Source organism: Castor canadensis, chromosome 5 (assembly GCF_047511655.1).
Source record: "Castor canadensis chromosome 5, mCasCan1.hap1v2, whole genome shotgun sequence".
Taxonomy (NCBI): Eukaryota; Metazoa; Chordata; class Mammalia; order Rodentia; family Castoridae; genus Castor; species Castor canadensis.
The window spans coordinates 48509650-48534861 of NC_133390.1; the positions used below are offsets into that span (position 1 = coordinate 48509650).

At 36.0% G+C, this 25212-nt stretch overlaps 1 pseudogene; it reads right to left on the reverse strand.

Annotated features, from left to right (window-relative positions):
* Positions 1-1679: 1679 nt before the first annotated feature.
* On the reverse strand, positions 1680-2877 carry LOC109680324 (large ribosomal subunit protein eL6 pseudogene; annotated as a pseudogene).
* Positions 2878-25212: the final 22335 nt, after the last annotated feature.

Consider the following 25212-nt stretch of genomic DNA (forward strand, 5'->3'; position numbering starts at 1 on the left):
CTCAGAAAACCAAAAATTGTATGTTCTCCCTCATGTGTGGACTTTAGATCTAGGGCAAAGGCAGTAATGTTGTTGGACTTGGGTCACACGCTAAAGGGAGAGCACATACAGGAGGAAAGGGGATAGGTAGGAAACCCAACACTTGAAAGTGTTTGATGTCCCACTGCAGAGGAGTAATACAGTAACCTTAAAGCACTTAGGTCAATATGGGAAGGTGACCTGGAAGCAGTGAAGAGGTCAGGCAGAGATGAGTCAATTGGGGTTGTAATGCACTTGTGTATGGAAGGAATGCTAGGAATCTTTCTGTATAGCTATCCTTATCTCAACTAGCAAAAACACTTTGTCTTTCTTATTATTGCTTATGTCTTCTCTTCAACAAAATTAGAGAAAAGGGCAGAACAGGTTCTGCCTGGAAGCAAGGGGAATAAGAGGGCAGAGGATGGGGGGAGAAATGACACAAACAATGTATGTACATATGAATATATGAATAAAGTGAAAAAATAAATAAATAAAAAGCATGAATTTCAACATATGTGAATTATTATCAATAAAAATTAACTGAGGGGCACTCTTGTCCATTACTGGGTGTTGAAATTGGCACAAAACAGTGGATAGTTTTAGACTGTCTACCAAATTTAAAAATATATTAATCCTTTGACTCAGCAAAAGACATTTACCTAAGAATTTATTCTGCAGTCATTTGCCTATATGTATGCATACTTTAGGTTATTTACTGCAGCCTTACAACCACAAAAATGGTTAGTTCAAGAAGAATTAACTTAGAAGGTAACACACATGCACAGAAAATCAATGTGGGTCAACTCCCTGTATAGCTATCCTTATCTCAACTAGCAAAAACCCTTGGTCCTTCCTATTATTGCTTATACTCTCTCTTCAACAAAATTAGAGATAAGGGCGAAATAGTTTATTCCAGGTAGCAAGGGGTATGGGGGGGTAAGGGAGGAAGCCTGGGGGTGTGGGGGGAAGGGGGGAGAAATGACCCAAACATTGTATGCACATATGAATAAAATAAAAATTTTTAAAAATAAATAAATAAATAAAAATATATAAAAAACCAAATACTGATCGGGTGAAATACTATAAAAATCAGCAATAAAGATGGGTTCTTTTTATGGAACGGTCAACATGCAGCAACTGTTTAACAATATGTATGATATGAATGATCTGCCTAAGAAAATAAGGCAATCAATTATACTACTTGATTTTTATATTCATAGACTCTAGACACACAAGAAACTAATAGCAATTATTATGGAAGAAGGACTGAGAATTGAGCAAATGAGGAGAAATGGATGTTTAATAATCAAAAGGTGAAAACCCTGTGGTTGTTTCTGATCCATGTACTATTTATTGTTGACTTGTTCAGGGAAGATAGAAAATACCACTATTTTATTTTGGTTGAAGGTGGGTGAAAAAAATGAAAACCTAGACACCAAGAACGAACCTAGAGCCAATAATGATGATCCAAAGCTGAGGAATGGTTGCAAAATAGACACCATTCCCTTCCAATTGCATTTATTATGGCAAAAGCAAAAATTCCATTGTGCAACCAGGGTCAAATCCCACTTACAGGCAGGTAAGAAAAAATTTTAAATAAATAAATAAAAAGGATATAAACACAATATATTAGTTATTTAATTAGGTTCTTGGCAAGAAATTTAGAAAACCAATTTGTGAGGATAAATTCCATTTGTTAGAGCAAAAACTGATTGCATATAATCCTGAAACTGAGAAATGCATTTGATTTTTGATAAAACTTGTGAATCCACAGCTTTCTGATCAGCATTGCATTGCTCTGTAGCCTTGTATTTCTTTTTCTCCATTATGAGGATATCAATTTTTTTAGGATTTGAACTTCTGAAGCTTCTCTTTGAAGAAGGCATCAGTTAAGTGTTTTGAGATTTTCACATTGCTGATACCAATTTTTGTGGAGTTAGAAATGACAAATTTCTTGTATGTTTTACACAAGTAGCAGACCACTGTTCAGCTGCTTCAGGTAAACTAATCACTTGCCTCTGTGACAGCAGGTGAGGATGGTTGAGATGGTCCTGTGAGCGATTCTAGCTTGTAGTTTTCTCACATGCTAACTAAAGGTTTTCTCAGGTTTTTTTGTTGCCATGCCTCAACAGCTTTCATACAACATCTTCAGTAAGGTAATACAGGGGTGGAAGGTAAAAAAGGGCAAGGGAGAGCAATGGAAAGGGTTGAATAAGCCAAAGTAAAGTAGACTCATGGGGACACATTGAGAAACTCCTTGGAACATCAAGTTAAATATTAATGATGAAGGACAGGACTGTAAAATAGGTATAGTGAGGGGAGGTTACTTATAGGAGGAGGAAGGATGAATGAAGATTAAGGTGAGGTTATATGGTGGATGGACTTCATATACTTATATGAAATAGGACAAAGAAACCTCTTGCAAATGCTTTAAGTGGGGCAGGGAGGTGGGGTACAATATAAGCATATTTGGAATTGTCACAATGAATCCCTCCTATACAATGAATATATATCTTAATAAAAAAGAAAGAAAAAGCTTAACTACTCAGGTACTAGCATTCCTTGTCATCATCCAACTGGTTTTGTGACAGTCATAAGAATCTTCTCCCTTTTCTTTTCAATCTTAGATTTAGCAGCTGAGTGCTTGCTCCTGTACAAGGCCTTTCTGGAATACATAGTAGATTGGGATTACCTGCCAATTACTCTAACCAGCACAGGGTTTGAACTATCAGAGAGATTCCCCTTCTTAGGCTTCTTATTATTAGGGTCACCATTTATACCTGTGCCAATGTTACCAGCCTTCTTGGGTCCAGGATTCTTCTCCTTAGTGTCTAGTTTCTCAGATCTCCTCATCATCATCTTGCAAGATGACAAAGAGATTGCTGAGCTTTTTAAAAATCATTCTTTTGAATTATTTATCTGGAATTTTATCCCCTTTGACATCTTTGGTATGTGATACTACAGAATCATGAATTTTAAGAGGTATCATATTGTCTTGTTTTTTCATATTTTTATGTTCCTATGCTAATATTTGCTCCAGTGTTGGGGCAAATATTTCTTCCACTTTTATGTGAGGACTGTCTTAATAAGCAACCTTCTCTTGATAATGTGTATCATTTTTTGTATAATGTTTAGTTAATTTCAATGGGGTTTTATAGTATAATCTCCATGTGGCTTTTTTGGCTATGATTAATGTGTGTAGTGTATCAGTACTCTGTAGGTCTCTGTAGTCTCACATCAACCCTCTGTTGATGTGGTGTATACCACAGAGTATGTGGTATATAACCACAGAGTATGTGGTGTATACCCTTTGTGGTTACTCTTAAAATGTGAGTGGAATTCCCTAGTAAGTAGTGGTAGTTCCTATATGTACTGTTGGTATTGGCTTTGCTACTTGAAAGTGATTTCTTTTTGTGCTGGTACTGGATATTGAACTCAGGGCTTCATGCTTCTTAGGCAAGTATTCTGCCATGTGAGCCACATCTCCAGTCCTTGAAAGTGATTCTGAATTGATTGTTTCAATCATTGTAAAGGACTTGAAGTTTCATCTCCTGTTTACACATCAGTGCTGTTACTGATATTTCATGTGGAGAAGTAAGGACTGGGATCAGAACTTCCCCTCTGTGACACTCAAATGTGTGATTTGACAGGGTGTGGAAGCAACTGATACTGATGACAGACAGAGGTGTGATGTCCACAACTGTTTCTGTGGGACTGGCTACCAAAAAGTAGGACAGCAGACCACCTTAGCTGTGCCCATTTGTGACTATGTCATCAGCTAAGAACTCCCCTTCTCCATCCTTCAAGTCAAAGTATCCACCAGGGTTTGTGCAGGACTAGGTTGTGACTGAAGCTAAATTAAATTCCTGGCAGCTGGCCTAGAAATATATCTCAGTATCTGCCCAATGTGTGTGAAGTCCTGGGCTTGATATCCAGCTGTTGCTTTGGTTCTATCTCATGTAGAAGTAGGCAAGTGCTAGGTGCCTCTAACCACTGTTTTGAATCCTTCTCCACATTATTTAATTTGGATTCACTCTGTGAAGGTCACTGTTTCAGCTACTTTTTTGTGTGTGTGTGCAGTGCTGTAGATCAAATCTTGGGCTTAGTACAAACTAGGAAAGTCACATAAGTTTTAAAGATAAGAAATCAATCACTGTAAAAATGAGATGTCTGGTTATACTTACAAATTAAGAAGGAGAGAAAAGGAATATTTGAAAATAGCAACTATGATCAAATTAGCTTATAAGGTTTAGGGTACTTGCTTTAAGCAACAAAGTAAAGCAGATAGATGTCTACTATGTTAATCTGACATCAAAATCCCATTATTTCCATTGTATTATTTGGTCTCTATCTGTAAAAGCCAGCAGGAGTATATTAAATATATTCCACACTAATAAACATCTCTCTTGTGTTTTCATCATTTCCAAAATCAGATAATAAAGCAAATCTTTTTTAAAACTTACCCTAGTAGTTTCATTTTGGCACTGCAAATATCAGAAATAAGTATCAATAGGGATAAAGGAAAAAGAAAGAAAAGGAAATTAAACTTTTTGGCAATAGTCATTCACAAAAGGAAAATATGTCAGATATGAAAAAAGTAATGTGATTCATATAATTACCACCCAGGAGATCAAGAGGAAAACACTTAGGATACTTGTAGTGTCCAGGAACCCACACATTCTATTCACTACATTTTTCTCACACCATTTTTACTTATATTACTAATATGAAGCAGTTCTAAAGAAATGATCTGTTTCTTAGAATATCATGTTTAAATGATATTTCCAACACTGGCTAGTAAGGAGCATTGACAAAAATGAACTTGGAGATCTGATGGCATGGAGAGTAAATTAAGTTTACAAAATAAAGCTGAGGGAAATTCTATTTTTTAATTAAAATTTTTTAAGTGCATTCCTCTTTTGGAAAAATGGTCTCTCTTTCAGGATGTTTCTAAATGTTCTATGGCACTATGTCCCTAATGGTGACAAGTGCTACAGATAAGATTTTGTGGAAGACATGGGACTTGAACCAGGAGAAGAGTACAACAGGCAGAAGCAACATTGTTAAATGTTACAACTAGAGATAAAGGCAACTGAGGGCCTTAATTGTTTCTGTCTTATAACATGTGTGGATACCACCTTGAAGTTTCTGAGAGAAAAATCTCATGAGATTTGGGCCTTTTTGTTTCAAAGTACTCAGAACATTTTAAGAAATGTTAAATTCTGAGTATAAATATAAAAGGATTAATACAGTTTAAGACACTAGGTAAAAGGAAATGATGAAAGACCTAATTCAGATGACTAGGCCAAATAATGACAAAGGAGAAATAAAAATCATCTGCAAATACTTGAGAGAAACATGGAGTAAGAAGAGGGAGGAATTTGTTTGAGTTATTCAAAGGAATATAAGTAAGAGAAACAGGATTAAATTGTGCAAAGAAAAGAGTAGGAAGAGTATAGAGAGAAAAATGACCACATAATGAGATTTGTCAGTCTGTAGAATAGTCATTTAGAGGAAGTGGTGGAAACCCCATCACTTGAATCACTTTGTCAAGTTGGAAAATTGCTCTATTAAGGAGACTATCCAACCATGGAAGATGGGAAACTTGATAATGAGAAATGTGCCTTTCCATCTTTAAGCTCTAAAAAAAGCAAAAAAAAAAAAAAAATAAGAGTAACCTAGTAGGATAATTTTAGAGATCACAGATAACAATAATGAGCAAAATGAACAAATGAGGGAGAAAAACCCACTAAAACTGGCCAATTCAAATAAATATCTAAAAACTTAAAGCAAGGATAAAGAGGGAATGACTTCAAAAAAAAACTTAGGTATTTATTTAAGGAGTTTTGTCTTTCTAGTCACAATAAAATATCAAACTATCTCAACATTCCTCTTAAACAGTTGAATGACTATTATGATTATCCAAGTTAGAATAACAGTTGTGTTCCTTTGGGATCCCAGCAAGCCTCTGTGCATCTAAAAGACCTGAATTCTCTGCTCTGCATAGGGACTGGACACCAGAAATACTGACTAGGAAAAAAGCTAGTTTGATCACAATTAAATAACAGATCATTAAATCATTAAATATCACATAAACATACTGAGCACTGACCATGGGCAAAGTACATTGTCAGATAATGCTGGGATTACAAAAGTGTACAAACCTTGGCTAATTTTCTCCATGAGCATTGAGTATATCGGGAAAGACAGACTGACAAGAAGCATAATAATCTTTAGTTGACTAAGCACCAAGTCTTTTCAGATAGAGATTTTTTTTCTTATTCCTATACAAAGTCTCAAGGACTAAGTGTTTTCTCTGAGTAGACATTTCTCTGAACTCCCTCATTCCACAAGCCTCAGCTTCCCCATTTCTTACTACCACAATGAAAAGGAATTAAATCCTTCTTAATTTTCAGATTTAGTCAGTACTAGGATACCAATAGGAACCCAAAATAATAGTGAATATTTATTATTATATATTCTATGCCAGGTTCTATTCTGTATCCTTAAAATGCATCATTTCTTTCAAACCATGTCAAAATCCTATGATTAAATAATATAGTTAAACACATTAAATAAATTATCAAACTAAGGTGTAGATGTGTTTGTAATTTGTCCATGTTCAAATAGGAAGAAAGCAATGACAAGAGTGCCTGCTGCTATGAACTGAATTTCATTCCCTCCCAAAAAAATTAATATGTTGAAGTCCTAACTCCTAATGTGACTGTATTTGGATAAAGGACCTTTACATAGGTAATTAAAGTTAAATGAGATTATTATGGTGAGGCCCTAATTGTATAGAGATTATAAAGCAGTGCCAAAATGTGTTCAAATTCTCTCTCTCTCTCTCTCTCTCTCTCTTTCTCCCTCTTTTTCCTGCATGTATACTGAACAAAAGCCATGGGCTATGTGAGGAAGATATAGTGAGAAGATGGGGACTAATCTTCATGGAAGAGAGGTCTCATTTGAAACCAATACTGACACTACCTTGACCTGAAAATTCTACCTTCTGGACTATTGTTTAACTCATTCAGCCTGCAGTTTTTGTTATGTAACCCAAGTAGATTAATATGCATGCTGTCTCAGCTTACAGCCTTTTCATTAAACCACTACTCTATTCCCTAAATTCTTGTTCACTAAATCTCCATAGATAGTGAAAATATGAAAACACAATGCAAATTTGTTGTATAAAGAAATTTCAAATCTCAAAAATGGTTTAGAATTATAAAGTAATAATCATATAATATGAATTATATGATTATGTAAAGTATATGAAAAAGATATTAGAGACTCACAGGCAACACTATTGAAAAATAGTAACCCAGTAGAGTTAGTTCAGTTTAAAATTGAAAATTAAAATAAAGACAAAGATGATGCCAGGATAAATCCTGTAAAATAAAATGGTTTTCAATAATGATTTTTCTAAGTGGGAAAAATTAGGCTGATTCTATAGCTCAGTGCTTGGCTGTCCTGTGCAGCATCTTGGGTTTGATCCCTAAGACCACAAAACAAATTGGGAAAAATTTATGGAGCTTCAGTATTATTTTTGCAAACATGATACTCCAAAAATTGTTTTATGAAATCAAATGTAAAATTAAAGATGTTATAACTTTACAGGAATCAGTCTGACTTCCTCACAAGAAGAGACTTTGATGTGCACTATTTCTTCCATAGTTACAGGTATAACCCTATTTCATTAAATAATCTAATTAGTGCCTTAATAAATATAATTACTATAATAAGTATAATTGTTCACTGTTAAATGTGAAATTATGGTCCCTACTGAAATAAGTTGACTTTAAATAGCTTGTTAACAGAATCAAGTTATAGAGGTTATATGACTGAGGTAATAATGGTACTCTTTTTATTTATAGTTATCTATTTATTTCTTAGTAAATGGAAGCCTCTTTGGTGTACTGCCCTCTACTGTTGTTTATAAGCAAAAGTGTCAACAATTCCCTTATCTCTTCTTCTGGTATTTGTCATTACAACAATGATAATAGAAAAAGGTGTATTATTTTGTGTTTAAGTCCTAAATTCGAGTGGCAGTTCTACAAGTTTATTTTGGTTGAGTCCTTTGATGAAAATCCAGGTTACAAAGTCGTGCTCTACATCCAGTGGGATGGTTTTTCAGGCTAAATATGAATCTAACAAGGAAAAAAGGAAACAGCACTAAGAACAAAGCAGAGTTCTTTTGGAGAATGAAGAGTCATCATAATAAGAAAGCATTTGTCATATCTATGCTTTTGGAGCAAACATGCATTGATGAGGACAAACAGGAGAATAAAAGTTAATGTCCTGGCAAGGTTCACAATTCAATTATCTATCATGAATTCTTAAAATCCCATCTAAGATTCCTCAAACTCACTTTTTCTGAGAAGGCATTGTCTTTCAACCTGCACTCTAAAGCAAGATGTGTAACAGCCGGAAATAACTTTTCCATTTTTGAAACCCTCAAACCTTTCCACACTAAGGGATTTATGACTATTTGTGATGTAATTGATCATTTCCCCTGTATTTTTCCTGGCACTATGTTGAAAGGGTGATTTAAACATTAAGATTTGTGTGCCATTTATGTAAAGACAGTCAGTTTATTCTCAAGAGGTGTGATCTGGCTGCCACCTGGCTAAAATAATGACTTCTTTCCTGTTCAGTGACAAGGAAAAAGGGAAAAACAGTCAAGATGACGAGAAATCAGTATTCCTGAATCAACTCTGAGCAACAGAATGAGATAGCAGAAAAGTTAGGAAACATTGGTTTTGCTACCAGAGAAACTTGAGTTCTAGTGCTGAATCTACTTACCTGATGTGTAAACCTAGATGGAGTGCATAACTACTCAGAGCCTCAGCTTCCTCATGGGTAAAAAAGGAAAATAATAGGGTATTGTAAACATTAAATAAGGAATACACAGGTAGTGGCAAATATAACACTGACTTATGGCAGGCAGGCATTATTATTATCATCAAAACACCTTATAAGAAATAAGTGAAAGCTGACTTTTTAAACTGCCTAACCACTAAATTTTTCTTAGTCAATGTGTAATGTGAGGAAAATGTGTGTCAAAATTGCAGTGTAGAATGAAGTTTAAAATGTTCATTTCTAGGAACAAAGAAAATGGTGGATTAGAGACACTGTCTCCATCAATCTGAAACAAAATATCAGGCCTGTAGCTGCAGAGGGAGTAAGTGACAAAGAAAGGCAAGGGAAGGCCACAGTAACAGATACTAGCAACAGCTAGAGATCAGATGAAATCCATAAATATTAATCTTTACATGTGTTTTAAAAAATAGATATCAATATAGAGTGTCCAAGAAGACTGCAAGCAAAACAGAAAGGAAAGTCTTGGTATAGCAACTGCAAAATATAGTATATGATGGGAGATCTGAATCCCACTCAGAAAACAGATGCCAGAGCTGGGATCCCCTGTATGTCCTAGCTTTCTTAGTTGTGCTGTGATGGGGAATAATCTTAGCTGATGATTACAGTAAGACGTTTCTGCCAGGGAGAGTAGAAAACCCTGAATTTTTATTTCTCTAAATCTCAAAGTCCTCTGCCTCTCCACTGATTAAACAATTAATCATCCTGAGAATCAATGTGACCTAGGTTGCTACTTAGACTCAGAAGTTAATACTGCAATACAGAGCAGAGCCGATGGTGGGTAATTATGTCAGGGGAGATGCAGCTTAAACCCTAGTACTAGGAGAGGGAACCAGCTGTGCGTGAATACAAGTGGCAATGCTAAGACAGAGAACTGCATGGCCAAGGCACTCAAAATCATTCAGCACTCTAGGTTCTCAAAGGGCCAAAGAGATTAGACAGAAACCCAAACTGCTCAGGAAATCCCATAGCAAACCTGCACTGGCAGAATGTCTCTGGTGTGAAGGGTTTTCCAACCAGAGAATCCTATAACTCAGGAGCAATTTGAAGGTGGCAACTACACTCTCTGTTGGCAGACCTGCATACAGAAAAATAATGACAGGAATTCAGCTTATCAACTGGCATTGTAGTGAACCCCTGCATAAAGGACAGGGCAGGGCTGATTGCCCTTTCTTATCTAACTCGTTTGGACTTCAGAGAGACAATGTCTCAATACCTCCAACCCCTTCCACCAAATAAACTGCAAAACAAGGAAGGGTAATTAATGAGCATCTCTATCCTCTTTCTTCTCAGCAAGGAAGAAATATTGACTGGGATACTGTTTTGTTTTGATGTTTTGGCTTTTTCTGTGTTCATTTTATTGTGTTTTCCCTGGTTATTATTTCTTACACATTCATCCTATATTATGTACTTTTCCTAGCTTTCCTACACTGCTTCTTCTCTCCTTTTTCATTTCCCCATCTCCCTTCTTTTCACTACTTAATTATTAATCTCTTTAGAGTTAATAATTTTTAAACTTCTAATTTATCTCATAAGTATGCTAATTTCTTTCTTCTCTAACCTCATTGAGGGTATAATTAAATCCTCCAATTTTTTTGTTACATTTAAATATTAGGTTTTTTAATTTTTTTCATTTTTATTAGGATATATTCTTTGTACAGGGGTAATCCATTGTGACAATTCCTAATAGGCTTCCATTGTACATTGATTAGATCACCCCTACCATCTCCTTTTGTTTTGTTACTGTCATCTGCTCTTTTTCCTCTGAGTGGTGGTGGGGATTTTGACCCCAAGAGAAGGCTGCCCACTAAGAAAATTCCTGTAAAAAACTGAAAGAGGTATCCATCCCAACAGATACATAAAATGTAAACTAGAAATATAGAATTATGAAAGAGAAAGACTATATGACTCCTGCAAAAGTTCATAACTCTTCAATAGCCAAATCCAAATATACTGAAATGGGTAAAATTCCAGACAAAGAATTCAAAACTTTATTGACTGACCTCAAAGAGGATTCAAGCAGAGATGAATGAAGTAAAGAAGTCGATTCAAGGCCTGAATGAGAAAGCCATATATATAGATGAGAAATTCATCAAGGAAATTGAGATTCTGGGGAAAAACTGGAATTGCTAGAAGTGACAAACTCAATAAATCAAGTACAAAAACCAGTGGAAAGCATCAACAATAGACTAGATCAAGCAGAATAAAGATTATCAGGGATTGAAGACAACGTTGAAGAATTATTATAGTTAGACAATAATAAAGAAAAATGAGCAATCATGACCACAACTTTCAAGAACTCTGAAACATGATCAAGAGACCAAACCTAATGATCTATGAGGTAGAAGAAGCCAAGATACAAACTAAAGTCTTAGAAAAGCTATTCAATGAAATTATAGCAGAAAATTTCCCAACTAGAGGGGAAAATGTTGAAATACAAGTACAGGAGGCATTCAGAATTTTAAATGTATATGACCAGAAAACATTTGTCTCTGCCACAATATAGTTAAAATGCCAAGCCTACAAATTATGAAAGCTATAGGAGAAAAATGTCAAGTTACTTACAATGGCAAACTTATCATAATTAAATCAGACCTGTCAGCAGAAACCATAAAAGCCAAGATAGCATTTCCTGATGTATTTCAACCTCTGAAAGCAAATAACTGCCAAGAAAGATTACTATATCCAGGAAAGTTATTGTTTAAAATTGATGGAGAAATAAACCCCTTCTAAGATAAGAGCAACCTAAATCAATTCATGACCACCAAGCCAGCAGTGCAGAAAATAATTAAAGGAATCCTACACTCAGATAAAGAAGAAAGATAGTCACAATCATGACAGTTGGCTGTTGACCAAGACAAAGTCAACAGGAAAGACAAAATAAATTGTTAAGTCCTCCAGTATAAAAGTGATCCAGTCTCATCAATCTATTCTTATCAGCTGGTTGCCCTTCTGCTATATTGGGGCCTCAGAGTTAGTTTCCCTGGCTGAATGTTGGATATTTAGAAGTGGGAATAACTAGATATACTTTATTAAGTGGAAATAGATAAGTTGGGCTCAGGCATAGTCTCTATTCTTGCTATCACATTTACTGAATTCATTAGCTATTATCCCAGCACTTTGTAGTGAATGACTTCAGCTGGCTTATTCAACTTTATGTTCTGTTCCACTGATTCAGCACTTCAGGAGCAAATCTCATAAAATATCTCCTGGCTTCTGCTAATATGCATTGACTAAGTCTTACTGATACTTTGGTGTATAGTTCTTTTCCTTTGTTAGCAGATTCTGAACTGACAAGGTTATGTTATAAATTGACCATAAGTACTGTCTTGCAGAGCAGAAGAGGAAAAACTAGCCTTTAACATAGATGTGTGGGACAATTCTGCAGGCTCAAATGGATCCGGAGATCTAGGGATTCAAGATTTTTGATTAATTTATTCAGATGGCCTTATCCCTATACCCAGGATTTCATAACCTCTTAATAGAATTGCTATTTGAAAATGAAATGTCCCTCACAATCTCATGTGTTTAATGCTTGATCCCCAGCTGGTGGTTCTATTTTGGAAGATGATGGAAATTTTAGGAAGTGGGGTATAGTTGGAGGAAGTAGGGGTGGCTGTGAAGGTTGTACCTTGTCCACAGTCCCCTCTTCACTTTCTGCTTCCTATTCAGCATAAGGTAAATAACATCTTCCTACACATGATCCAGATGCAATGATGTTCTGCCCTATCATGGTCCCAGAATTATGAAGCCAAATACTATAGACTGAAATCTGTGAAACCACATGCTAAATTAACCTTTCCTCCCTTATGTTGGTTATTCCAGGTATTTTGTCACAGTGATGCCAAAATAACTAATATAGGGCTTATGATCCTGACATGTTGCATTTGCTACAGACCAAAAGTCAAGTTTCTCTGGAAATTTATTATTCCTTCAAAGTTTTATTCTTCCTTTTAGCTGTAATAAGTGAGAGGCTTCTGTGGTACCATACAGGTCTTCTGGTTTTCATAGCTCACATTTAATTAATTATCAGTTTCTTTCAACATTTTAATGTCTTTCTTAAATGCTCAATAGCATCAAGCTAAGGTTGTCTCATTCCATAGACCTTATAATTATTTCCCCAGAATATTTCAAATATTTAAGATACTCTCATAATGATGCATTTTCTTTCACCAGTACTCCAGTTCACTTATCAAAAGTTTTAACATACACCACCACAACTTTCTGAGGCCCACCTCTGAGTAGTCTAGCCACTAAGAAGGATGGGATTGTCACTGTCAGCAGTCCAAAGGGAAATCCAACTCCAATCTCCCATTTTTTAGTCTATGTCCTAGAACCACTCTTGGTATCACCTGTCAGACGCCAGGTTTCCTATGAGTCAGAATGAGTGTCTGAGGATTTGCATGCAGGAGAATGCATTGAGGGAGAATACCTATAAGAGAAGGGAAAGCAGTAGTATTTCGCAGAGGGATAAACTGAACTGCAGTGTAGCCCAACATACAGTCCTCCAGAAAACTCTGGAACTGGGAAACACCCTTAAGAACAATCCTGAGTAATAAAGACAATAATGTTGGATCTTTGTGTCTTCACCAACAATTAATCATTGGATGCAGACTGACTCAGGGAAGAAAGTTCAACTTTGGATGCGGTAGCTGCCATTAGTCAGGATCAATCAACATTTCTACTATGTGAGGTAGTGAGTGTTATGGTCCTGACAGGTAGGATTGAATTGCACACCATAGTGCACAAATACACTGTATTCAAACTATTTTTGGTGGGTCTAGAGTTCTAGAAATCTTTCAAACTTTGATGTGTGGCAAAGATACACTTGGAGCCAGGAGATATCTTAGATGTACAATCAAGCAGACAGACTTCTTTTTTTCCCCTTTGGCAGCATGGGGGTTTTAAGTCAGAGCCCCATGCTTGCTAGATAGGTGTTTTACTTCTTAAGCCACTCTGCTAGCCCTAGACAGACATTGTGAGTAAAAGGAATCTGAATAAGAAATGGCTCATCTCAAGTGCCCAAGAGTTCTACATTACTGCAGCTGCCTTCAGTATAATTCATAACTGTTTCCAAAAATCCAAGGCAATTACTTACTTATTTCTTCCCAAGAAAATCTTCCAATTTTACAAGTAAGGAATGAATGTCACAATAGCTAGAATATTAGAATACTAATATGCTTCCAATAAACAGCTAAACAGTTCAAACAGTTGAACTAAACTGATCTTGTGGCCAGCAGAATCAAAGTCCTCTCATCATCTTCGAAGCTTAGTTCTATAAGCCTGTACATGTGTCTTCTCAAGATAGGAATTTGTGTTAACCCTTTGTAATCAAGGCATCATCCAGCTATTCAAAATGTTTGTTAAATTAACTTGTGACTTTGATAAGAACTATAAAGTAAATACAAGACTGTTGAAAGATCAATGGCTTTCAAAAGGAAAATATGCAATTTCTTCATCAACCTTTATTGTGCTGAGTGACTTTTTTGATTTTTCACTCTACATATTTTTTAAATTGATAAGAACTCTAAATGTTGGTAATCATTGACACATTAACCTTCTTGAACTAAAGAATTAACAAGGTACAGAAGCAAGTTCCCTGGTCTAACTTCAACATTTAATTTCAATTTAATTTAGAGCTAAATTCCTAGAGTCTTCAAAGAGAACCAGTGAGCCCCTTGTACATACTCTCCTCTTCTTTCTTTCTGATGATAGTTGCAGGATAACTTTACCTGTGAAGTTTAAAGGAAAACAACTATGAATTGTTGTCAATCATTAAATAAGGAGAGCTAGTTACAGGACTGAGCACAGAACTAAACTTTTTAGTTGTCAGCAATACTTAGATACTTATCAGAATGCTAAGTTTGAGATTTTATCCGAAATAGCACTTAAGCAAACTAATTAATACAAACCATACATAAGGAAATAAGTAAGTATATATATGTGCATCCAGGACAAGTTGTTTATAAATAATGATCAACTCAGGGAAACCAGTTTTATATTCAGTGCATTCTTCCCCTAGTTCTTACAGTGTGTTTGAAAAAAAAAAGAAAATGTATTACAGTTGGAAAGTCATTGAGAAGATTTATGCCAATGCTTCAGACTTTTCTTATGGATCCCACATTCTCAGGAAACATTTCAGACTATACAGAAGCTTCAACCTTGTCTGGATGCAAAACAAACTAGGAAGGAAATTTCTGGCATCTTTCTATACAGAAGACACCCTGAGAACCTTACAGATTCTAGGACCATGTTCCTTATCAGTATGCGAGACATACTACATGTGTTAAAACCCTATGAAGGTAGTACTCTTATCCCCATTTCATAGTCAAACATTTTGAGATAGATGTTAAATGTCTTGCTCCAAATCACAAAGCTAATAAGAATGAAGACATAATTCAAAACCGAGAAGTTTGCTTTAATAAGTTATGGCTTTAATTATTTGGTAGTGCTGGCTTGTGCTCACATTGTTTATTAACAACATTCATAAAACCTGGAGTATTTGAGGAGAAACAGGAATGCAAATGATATAAATCACATGAATGAAGCCGATTGCCCTATTTGATCCTGGTTTTCTATCCAGTCAATTAAGCATCTGTATTTGATTTTCAGATCTTCACAACAATCATGACTCTCAATGGATAAACAAATGTTTTAGAAAATTAAAAGGAACTGGATGGATAATTTTGGTTTTGGTGTTTGTATTAGTCAGAATTCTCCAGAGATATAGATATGTAAGTGATTATTATAGGAATTGTCTTACGTGGCTATGGTGGCTGAGACATACCATGATTCCTGTTTTCAAGCTGGAAAACTAGGAAGCTGATGTAATTCAGTCCAAGTCCAAAGACCCAAGAACCAGGACTGTCAACATCTCAGGCCAGAAGAAGATGGATGTGCCAGTTCAAATTCCCACTTCCTCCACCTTTTTGTTCTGTTGGGGCTCTCATTGGATCAAGTGATTGCACACCCAACCTGGTAAGAATCATCTGCTTTACTTAGTCTACTAACTCAATGATAATCTGTTCCAGAAATACCCTCACAGACATACACAGAAATTATGTTTTACCAGTATCTGGACATCTCTTAGCCAAGTCAACTTGACATATAAAATTACCCATCATGGTGGTGTTGAAAACATTGTTACACAGACCACTTCTTTCAAGCTCTGAGTTATCCCAGTGGCATTTTTGCCTTGCCAGCTAACTAATCTGCTAAATGAATTGCACATGCATATCAATCAGATGTGATTCTTAAGCTTCTTTAATTCATTTTTCTTGGATTTATGTTTCTAAATACAAGTATAAACCAAACAATATTATTCTGTCTCATGTTTTTTGGATTTTTATAAGAAAATGCATGATATAAATAAAATTTAATAAATCATAAAATGTATACAATTGAAGATAAAATTTATTTATTCTCTTACATGACAGACACTAGCAGATCTAGATTTTTCTCCCTTCTCCACCTTTCCCTCTCTCTACTCTTTTTTCTGCTACTCTCTTTAGCTTTTCTGTCCCTATACAATTAGGGTACATTCTATCAATATGGTGTTACAATCTGTTTTATATTACTACATATTTGCCCAAGTCATTGAATATTCCTTGGAAGCAAATATCAATGGGCAGTTGAATAATATCCATATAATATGGATAGAGCTAAAAGGACATTTTTAATTAAAAAAATAAGATTATAACAGACTTCTTTATTTATTCCCCTAGTCAAATTACTATCACCAATTTCCAAGACACTAACAACAGTCTCTTCAAAGAAGCCTTCTTAATTTCCTCTAGTCTAGTCTCCAAATGGCAACCAACACAATCCACAATACTAAATGACTGCCACTAGAATAAAGACCAGAGACTGTATTATGATCCACAAGTCACTAAATGATCTCACTTCTGTATAAATCACCAATCTTATCCTACAAGCTCCGTTTTTTCCCCATGGATCTCACCATAGGATCTTTGCTAGGCTATTCCCTCTTCCCAGAATCTACCTTTTTCACCTAACTAATCCTAAATCATTCCCCAAATTTCAGACTCATTTGGGTCATCCATAGTTTTTTCTCTGTATCCTCCACATCATCATTGTTCTTATTTTTATCATGGCAACAATGTATCTTACTGACTCCTAGTTCTCTTAATATGTCAATATTGTAGTCATGTGTCTAATCACTTGCAAATATTTTCTTCCAGGTCAATAATTTCTCTTAAACTCTGTTTAGGGTAATTTTGATATTTCTAAGTATTAAATTTTGTGTAGTAAGATTTACAATAATTCCCTAATGAGTTCATAGTACTTTTCTGGGTTGGACTGAAGTTTGAACTCAGGGCTTTGTGTTTGCAAAGCAGAAGCTCTACCACTCAAGCCACACTTCCAGTCCATTTTTCTCTGGTTATTTTAGAGATTGGGGTCTCACAAACTATTTTCCCAGACTGGCCTCAAACCACAATCCACCTGATCTCAGCCTCCCAAGTAGCTAAGATTACAGAATGAGCCACAAGCTCCTGGCTGATTTCTTCATGCTCATGCTTGAAAATACATTTCTCATCCCAAGACCAGTTAAATAGTTTATTTTTCTAGTTTTGTGCAGTTTTTTCTTTATTATATTTTCTTATTGTTACATTTAGAAGTTAAGTGAACAGAACTTGTTTAGTCATAATCCTTGATTAATGTCACACAATTATCCTTGGTATATGCACAGCTAGATTGCTTACATTCACTTGTGGTTAAATAATATAATGAACACTGAATCCTATAACCTATTAGAAATATTGAGAGGTGGAGAAAATGGTGTATTAGAAGAGTTCATCATTTTGACTTTGTGAATGAAAAAAAGTAAAAAAAAAAAACAGGAGAGACTATATTCTGAAGAAAGAGGGAGGAAGAGCATTGGGAATCATGAAAGAGGTGGCAGAACAACTGAAAAACATGGAGAAACTGAGGAAAATGAACAAACAATCTAATAAATAAATGGCGCAATGAACTGAGCAGACAGTTCTCAAAAGAAAATATACAAATGGCTAATACAGAAGAAATGATCACCATCCTTAGCTATAAAGGAAATGCAAATCAAAACAACAGTAAGGATTTTTTTTTCTCTTCTTTTACCTGGGTTGCACATGTGTGTGCCATGTTCTGCCTCCAGCAGGAAAAGTAAGCAGCACAGATCAACTCCACATGGTACTTGAGATGTGGAACCATGTTTGTCTCCTCCCAGAAAGTGTCCCAGTGCTTCTTCATTCTTCAGCATCTCATCCCTGGTAGTCTTTCTCCTTGAATCCAACATTTTTCAAGACTACTGCTGGAAAAGGATCCAAGATGGCAACTAGAGTGCAGAAGCAGACAGTGTAAGCTCCATAAATCAAAACTCTTGCTGAGATGCTGAAGCCATACTTGGCGGAAAAAAAAGCACCAAGAAGAATCAAAACTTCAACACCCTAAGCCCCCAGCACATACAAAGCTGCTCCAAACCATGTTACACTGAGAAAACAGGAAGGCTCCTGCACTGCCAGATGCCAGCTCCAAATCTGCTTAGGAGACATCCAGCAGACCAATGGGTGAGCAAAAAGCACTGTGCAGTATTCCCAAGCCACCACTAGGATAAGCCAGCATAGCCCTGGGGACCGACTGACCACTCCACCCTGCAAAAAAAAAAAAAAGAAAAAAAAAAAAAACCCTGAATAATAAACAAGGAACTGAAAAGGAACACACAGCAGAGGGGTTGGGGTGCTTTAAGCACTATGGAGAAGGGAACAGGGGCAAGGAGCTGATCTTTGTGTGAACTTTTAGTAAACAATGGCTGAAAAGGCAGAAGGGCCAATAGCAGGTGGGTGATAAGCTGCTGCCTGAAATAGGGCAGGTAGCAGTCCACAAAACTCATTTCCTGAGCCAGTGAGCAACATCCAAAGTCAAACGATATTGCAAAATAAAAAACAATCAGCAAACCAACATAACACACTGACAGCAGGAAGCCAGCTGACGGATCTCTGACCTTGCCCCAAGGAAGGGGGGCGAGGCAAAGAAACAAGCCCCTAATAAACCAACACAATGAAAACCCAAATCCAAAGTATGATGGCTGGTGGGCTACAGAGCTGGTCTCTGGAACCTGAGAACAATATACAAACTCAAAATGCCACCCAAACTGAGGGAGGAGATGACTAAGCAGCTGCTGCTGAAAAACAGGGAAAAACAAATTGGTGAGACACTCCAGCCACCTGATAAGATGAAGACATAACACCACCAGGACTAGATGCTGAAGGAGTAACACCAGAACTACTAAGACTGAAATTCTATTGTTCCTGAACCTGGAATTTTTTTGTGTGTTTGTTTGTTCTATTTTTTTTTTTGTTAGTTTTACTATTGTGAGTTACCTAATACTAAATAAACACACACCAGGGACAGAAATAGCATACATACTCCAACCTAAAACCCAACACACCCACAAAACAAAACTAAACCAAGGGAAAGAAACAGGTGACTGAAACCACCAGTAGCTTATCAAGAACATAGTTACAAAGTACCAAGTGGAGTGATGGGAAGATGAAAAAGGGATGGAAACCATTCTCCCCCCAAAAATAATTTAATACAGGATTCAGAGGGAACTGAAGAAAATGGATACCCAGTTCCAGACTCCAACAAAACAAAGACAAACTATGCCCAGGAACATAACGAAGCCACAAGAACATCCTGAATAAGAAATCCTGCAAGTAATCACTGAGAATTTCAGGGAGATGTTACTAGACATGGTCAACCAAAATGTACAAGAGGCACTCAGGAAAATCCAAGACACCAAAAATAAAGAATATGAGAAGATACAGAAACAAATAAATGAACTCATAGGAGCCCTAAATAAACACCAAAGTGAAACAGAAACACTATAAATAGAAAGATAAATGAACTAAAGATGAAAATTGACAATATTAAAGAGGAGGTAACCCATGATATGGAAAACCTCAGAAAAAAGAATGAAACAGAAATACAAAACTCAATGGAAGGGCACTCAATCAGACTAGAACAAGTAGAAGACAAAATCTCACAACTTGAATATAAAATGGAAATTCAAGGAAAAACTGAAGAGTTATTAGTCAAACAACTCAAGATGTGTCAAAGAAATATGCAAGAACTCACAAACTCCATCAAAAGACCAAACCTGAGAATCATGGGCATTGAAGAAGGAGAAGAGGTACAAGCAAAAGGAATTCATAATATATTCAACAAAATAATAACAGAAAACTTCCCAAATCTAGAGAAAGTATCCCCATTCATGTAAAAGAAGCATTCAGGACACCAAACAAACTTGACCAAAATAGAACTACCCCATAACATTTTATCATTAAAACAACAAGCACAGAGAATAGAGAAAGAATACTAAAGGCTGCAAGAGAAAAACAAACAAATAACATACAAAGGTAAATCCATCAAAATCACAGCAGATTTCTCAATGGAAACCTTAAAATCAAAAAGAGCATGGAGTGAGGTCTTCCGGGCACTGAATGAAAATAATGTCAGCCCGAGAATATTCTACCCAGCAAAACTATCATTCAAAATAGATGGAACAATAAAAGTCTACCATGATAAGCAGAAACTGAAACAATATATGACCACCAAGCCATCACTACAAAAGATTCTTCAAGGAATTCTGCACACAGAAAATGAAAGCAAACAAGACCATGAAAGAACAAACAGTACCAAACCACAGGAGAAGAAAAGACAAGAAAGAAGAGAGTAACATTGATTCAGCTGCACACAATCAAACCCTTAATTAACACAGACAACTAATGACAGGGATCACCAAATACCTATCAATATTAACACTGAATGTTAACAGACTTAACTCCCCCATCACAAGACAGCATTTGGCAAACTGGAATAAAATGGAAGATCCAACAATCTGCTGCCTACAGGAGACCCATCTCATTGACAGGAACAATGAGATGGCTTAGGGTGAAAGGCTGGAAGAAGATTTACCAAGACAATGGCCCCCCAAAAAAGGCAGGAGTAGTAATACTTATCTCAGAAAAAGTAGACTTCAAATTTACATTAAGCAAACAAGATAAAGGACATTCCATACTAATAAAAGGGGAAATACAACAAAAGGAAATAACAGTTATCAACCTATATGCACCCAATGTCACTACACCCAGTTTCATCAAACATACTCTGAAGGACCTAAAAGCATATATAGACTCTGACAGAGTGGTAATGGGAGACTTTAATATCACCCTATCACCTACAGATAGGTCATCCAAACAAAAAATCAATAAAGAAATTCTAAAACTAAATCACACCATAGATCAAATGGACCTAGCTGATGTCTACAGAATATTTCATACAACTTCTGCACAATATACATTCTTCTCAGCATCTCATGGAACCTTATCCAAAATTGATCATATTTTATGGCACAAAGCCAGCCTCAAAAATATAAGAAAATAGAAATTATCCCTTGCATTCTATTTGATCACAATGCATTAAAACTAGAACTTAACAACAAAAACAACAGCAGAAAACATGCAAACAATTGGAAGCTGAACAACACATTGATCAATGATCAATGGGTCATTGACAAAATAAAAGAGGAAATTAAAAGGTTCCTGGAAGTTAATGAAAGTGAAAACAGAACCAACTGTAACCTATGGACACAGCAAAGGCAGTCCTAAGAGGAAAGTTTATAGCCATGAGTGCATATATTAAAAGGACAGAAAGATCTCAAATCAATGACCTAATGCTATATCTCAAACTCCTAGAAAAACAAGAACAAGCAAATCCCAAAACAAGCAGTAGTAGAGAACTAATAAAAACAAGAGCAGAAATTAATGAAACAGAAACAAACAAACAAACAAAAACATACAAAGAATCAATGAAACAAAAAGCTGGTTTTTTGAAAAATAAACTAGGTTGACAGACCCCTTGAAAACCTGACTAAAATGAGGAAAGAAAAAAACCAAATTAGTAAAATCAGAACTACAAAAGGGGAGATAACAACAAACACCATGGAAATCCAGGGAATCATCAGAGACTACTTTGAGAACTTATATTCAACAAATTTGAAAATCTTGAAGAAATGAACAAATTCATAGATACTATGACTACCCAAAATTGAACCAAGATGATATTAATCACCTGAACAGATCTATAACACAAAATGAAATTGAAGCAATAATAAAGAGTCTCCCAAAAAAGAAACGTCCAGGACCTGATGGATTCACTGCTGAATTCTATCAGACCTTTAAAGAAGAACTAATACCAAATCTTCTTAAACTGTTTCACAAAACAGAAAAGGAAGGTACACTGCCTAACTCATTTTATGAAGCCAGTATTACACTCATCCCAAAACCAGACAAAGATACCTTCAAAAAGGAGAATTGTATGCCAATCTCTTCAATGAAAATCGATACAAAAATCCTCAATAAAATAATGGAAAATTGAATCCAAAAACATATCAGAAAGATCATTCACCATGGCCAAGTCAGCTTCATCTCAGGGATGCAGGGTTTGTTCAACATATACAAATGTATAAATGTAATATAGCACATTAATAGAAGCAAAGACAAAAACCACTTAGATGCAGAAAAAGCTTTCGATAAGATCCAACACCACTTCATGATCAAGCTCTAAGAAAACCAGGAATAGAAGGATAGTACCTCAACATTGTAAAGGCTATTTATGACAAACCTATAGCCAACATCATATTTAATGAAAAAAAACTGAAAGCATTTCCCCTAAAATCAGGAATGAGATATGGGTGACCACTATCCCCACTCCTATTCAACATAGTCCTGGAATTCCTAGCCAGAGCAATTAGGCAAGAAGAAGAAATAAAAGAATACAAATAGGTAAAGAAACTGTCAAAATATTCCTATTTGCACACGACATGATCCTATATCTTAAAGACCCAAAAAACTCTACCCAAAAACTCCTAGACACCATAAACAGCTATAGCAAGTTTGCAGGATGCAAAATCAACTTACAAAAATTATTAGTATTTCTATAGACCAATAATGAACAAACTGAGAAAGAATATATGGAAACAATTCCACTTATAATAGCCTCAAAAAAAATCAAATACCTAGTAGTAAACTTAACAAAGGATGTGAATGACCTCTATAAGGAGAACTACAAACCTCTGAAGAAAGAGATTGAGGAAAACTACAGAAGGTGGAAAGATCTCCCATGCTCATGGATTAGTAGAATCAACATAGTAAAAATGTCTATACTACCAAAAGCAATCTACATGTTCAACACAATTCCCATAAAAATCCCAATGACATTCATCACAGAGATTTGAAAATTTACCCTAAAGTTCATTTGGAAACACAAAAGATTGAGAATAGCTAAGGCAATACTCAGCAAAAGAGCAATGCTGGAGGAACCACAACACCTGACCTCAAAATATACTACAAAATAATAGCAGTAAAAACAGCATGGTACTGGCACAAAAACACACATGAATAACAGTGGAACAGAATAGAGGACCTGGATATGAATCCACACAGCTATGCCCAACTTATTTTGACAAAGGCACCAAAGACATACAATGGAGAAAAGACAGCCTCTTCAGCAAATTTTGTTGGGAAAACTGGTTATCTGCCTGCAAAAGGCTGAAACTAGATCCATGTTTATCACCTAATACTTTTATCAACTCAAAATGGATCAAGAACCTTAATATCAGACCCGAAACTCTGAAGTTAGTACAGGAAAGAGCAGGGAATACTCTGGAAGTAATAAGTATAGGCAAGGACTTCTTCAATAGAACCCTGGCAGCTCAGCAACTAAAAGAAAGGATGGCAAATGGGACTACATAAAATTAAAAAGCTGCTGCACAACAAAAGAAATGGTCAATAAACTAAAGGGATCACCCACAAAATGGGAGAAAACATTTGCCAGCTATACATCAGACAAAGGACTGATAACCAGAATATACAGGGAACTTAAAAAACTAAACTCTCCCAAAATCAAAGTACCAATAAAGAAATGAGCAACTGAACTAAACAGAACTTTCTCAAAAGAAGAAATTCAAATGGCAAAAAACACAAGAAAAAATGCTCACCATCTCTAGCCATAAAGGAAATGCAAACCAAAACCACACTAAGATTCCACCTCTCCCCTGTTAGAATAGCTTTCATCAAAAACACCACAAACAACAGATGCTGGTGAGGATGTGGGGAAAAAGGAACTCTTGTACACTGCTGGTGGGAATGCAAGCTAGTGCAACCACTCTGGAAAACAATATGTAAGCTTCTTAAAAATCTAAACATAGATCTGCCATATGATCCAGCAATCCCACTCCTGGGGATATACCCAAAGGAATGAGACTCAGGTTACTCCATAGGCACCTGCACACCCATGTTTATTGCAGCACTGTTCACAACAGCCAGGTTATGGAAACAGCCAAGATGCCCCACTACTGACAATGGAGTATGAAAATGTGGTATTTATATACAATGGAATTTTACTCAGCCATGAAGAAGAATTAAATCTTATCATTCACAAGTAAATGAATGGAACTGGAGAACATAATTCTGAGCAAGGTTAGCCAGGATCAGAAGACCAAAAATCGTATGTTCTCCCTCATATGTGGACTTTAGATTTAGGACAAATGCAGCAAAGCTGTTGGACTTGGGTCACATGACAAGGGGAGAGCACACAACAGGAGGAATGGGGATAGGTAGGAAACCCAAAACTTAAATGTGTTTGATGTCTCCACTGCAGAGGTGCTAATACAGTAACTTTAAAGTGACAAAGGTCAATATGGGAAGGTGATCGGGAACTAGTGAAAAGGTCAGGTAGAGATGAATTAATTCGGGTTGTAACACACTTGTGCATATAAGCAATGCTAGGAATCTCTCTGTATAGTTATCCTCATCTCAACTAGCAAAAATGCTTTGTCTTTCTTTTTATTGCTTATGTATTCTCTTTAACAAAATTGGAGAAAAGGGCAGAACAGGTTCTGCCTGGAAGGGAGGGGGGATGGAGGGATTGGGAGGTGGCAGAGGGCAGGAGGGAGAAATGGCCCAAATACTGTATGCATATATGAATAAATGAATAAATAAAACAACAGTAAGAGTCTATCTCACCCTCATCTGAAAGACTATTATCAAGAAAACTATCAATAAATGCTGGTGAGGATGGGAGGTAAAGGAAACCTTATACATTGTTAGTTAGAATGTAAATTAGTACAGCCACTGTGGAATTAAACATGGAAGTTCCCCAAAAAACTAAACAGAGAACTACCATATGATCTAGCTGTACCACTCCTAGGTATATATCCAAAGGAAGGTAGGTCAGCTTACAATAGAGATATCTACT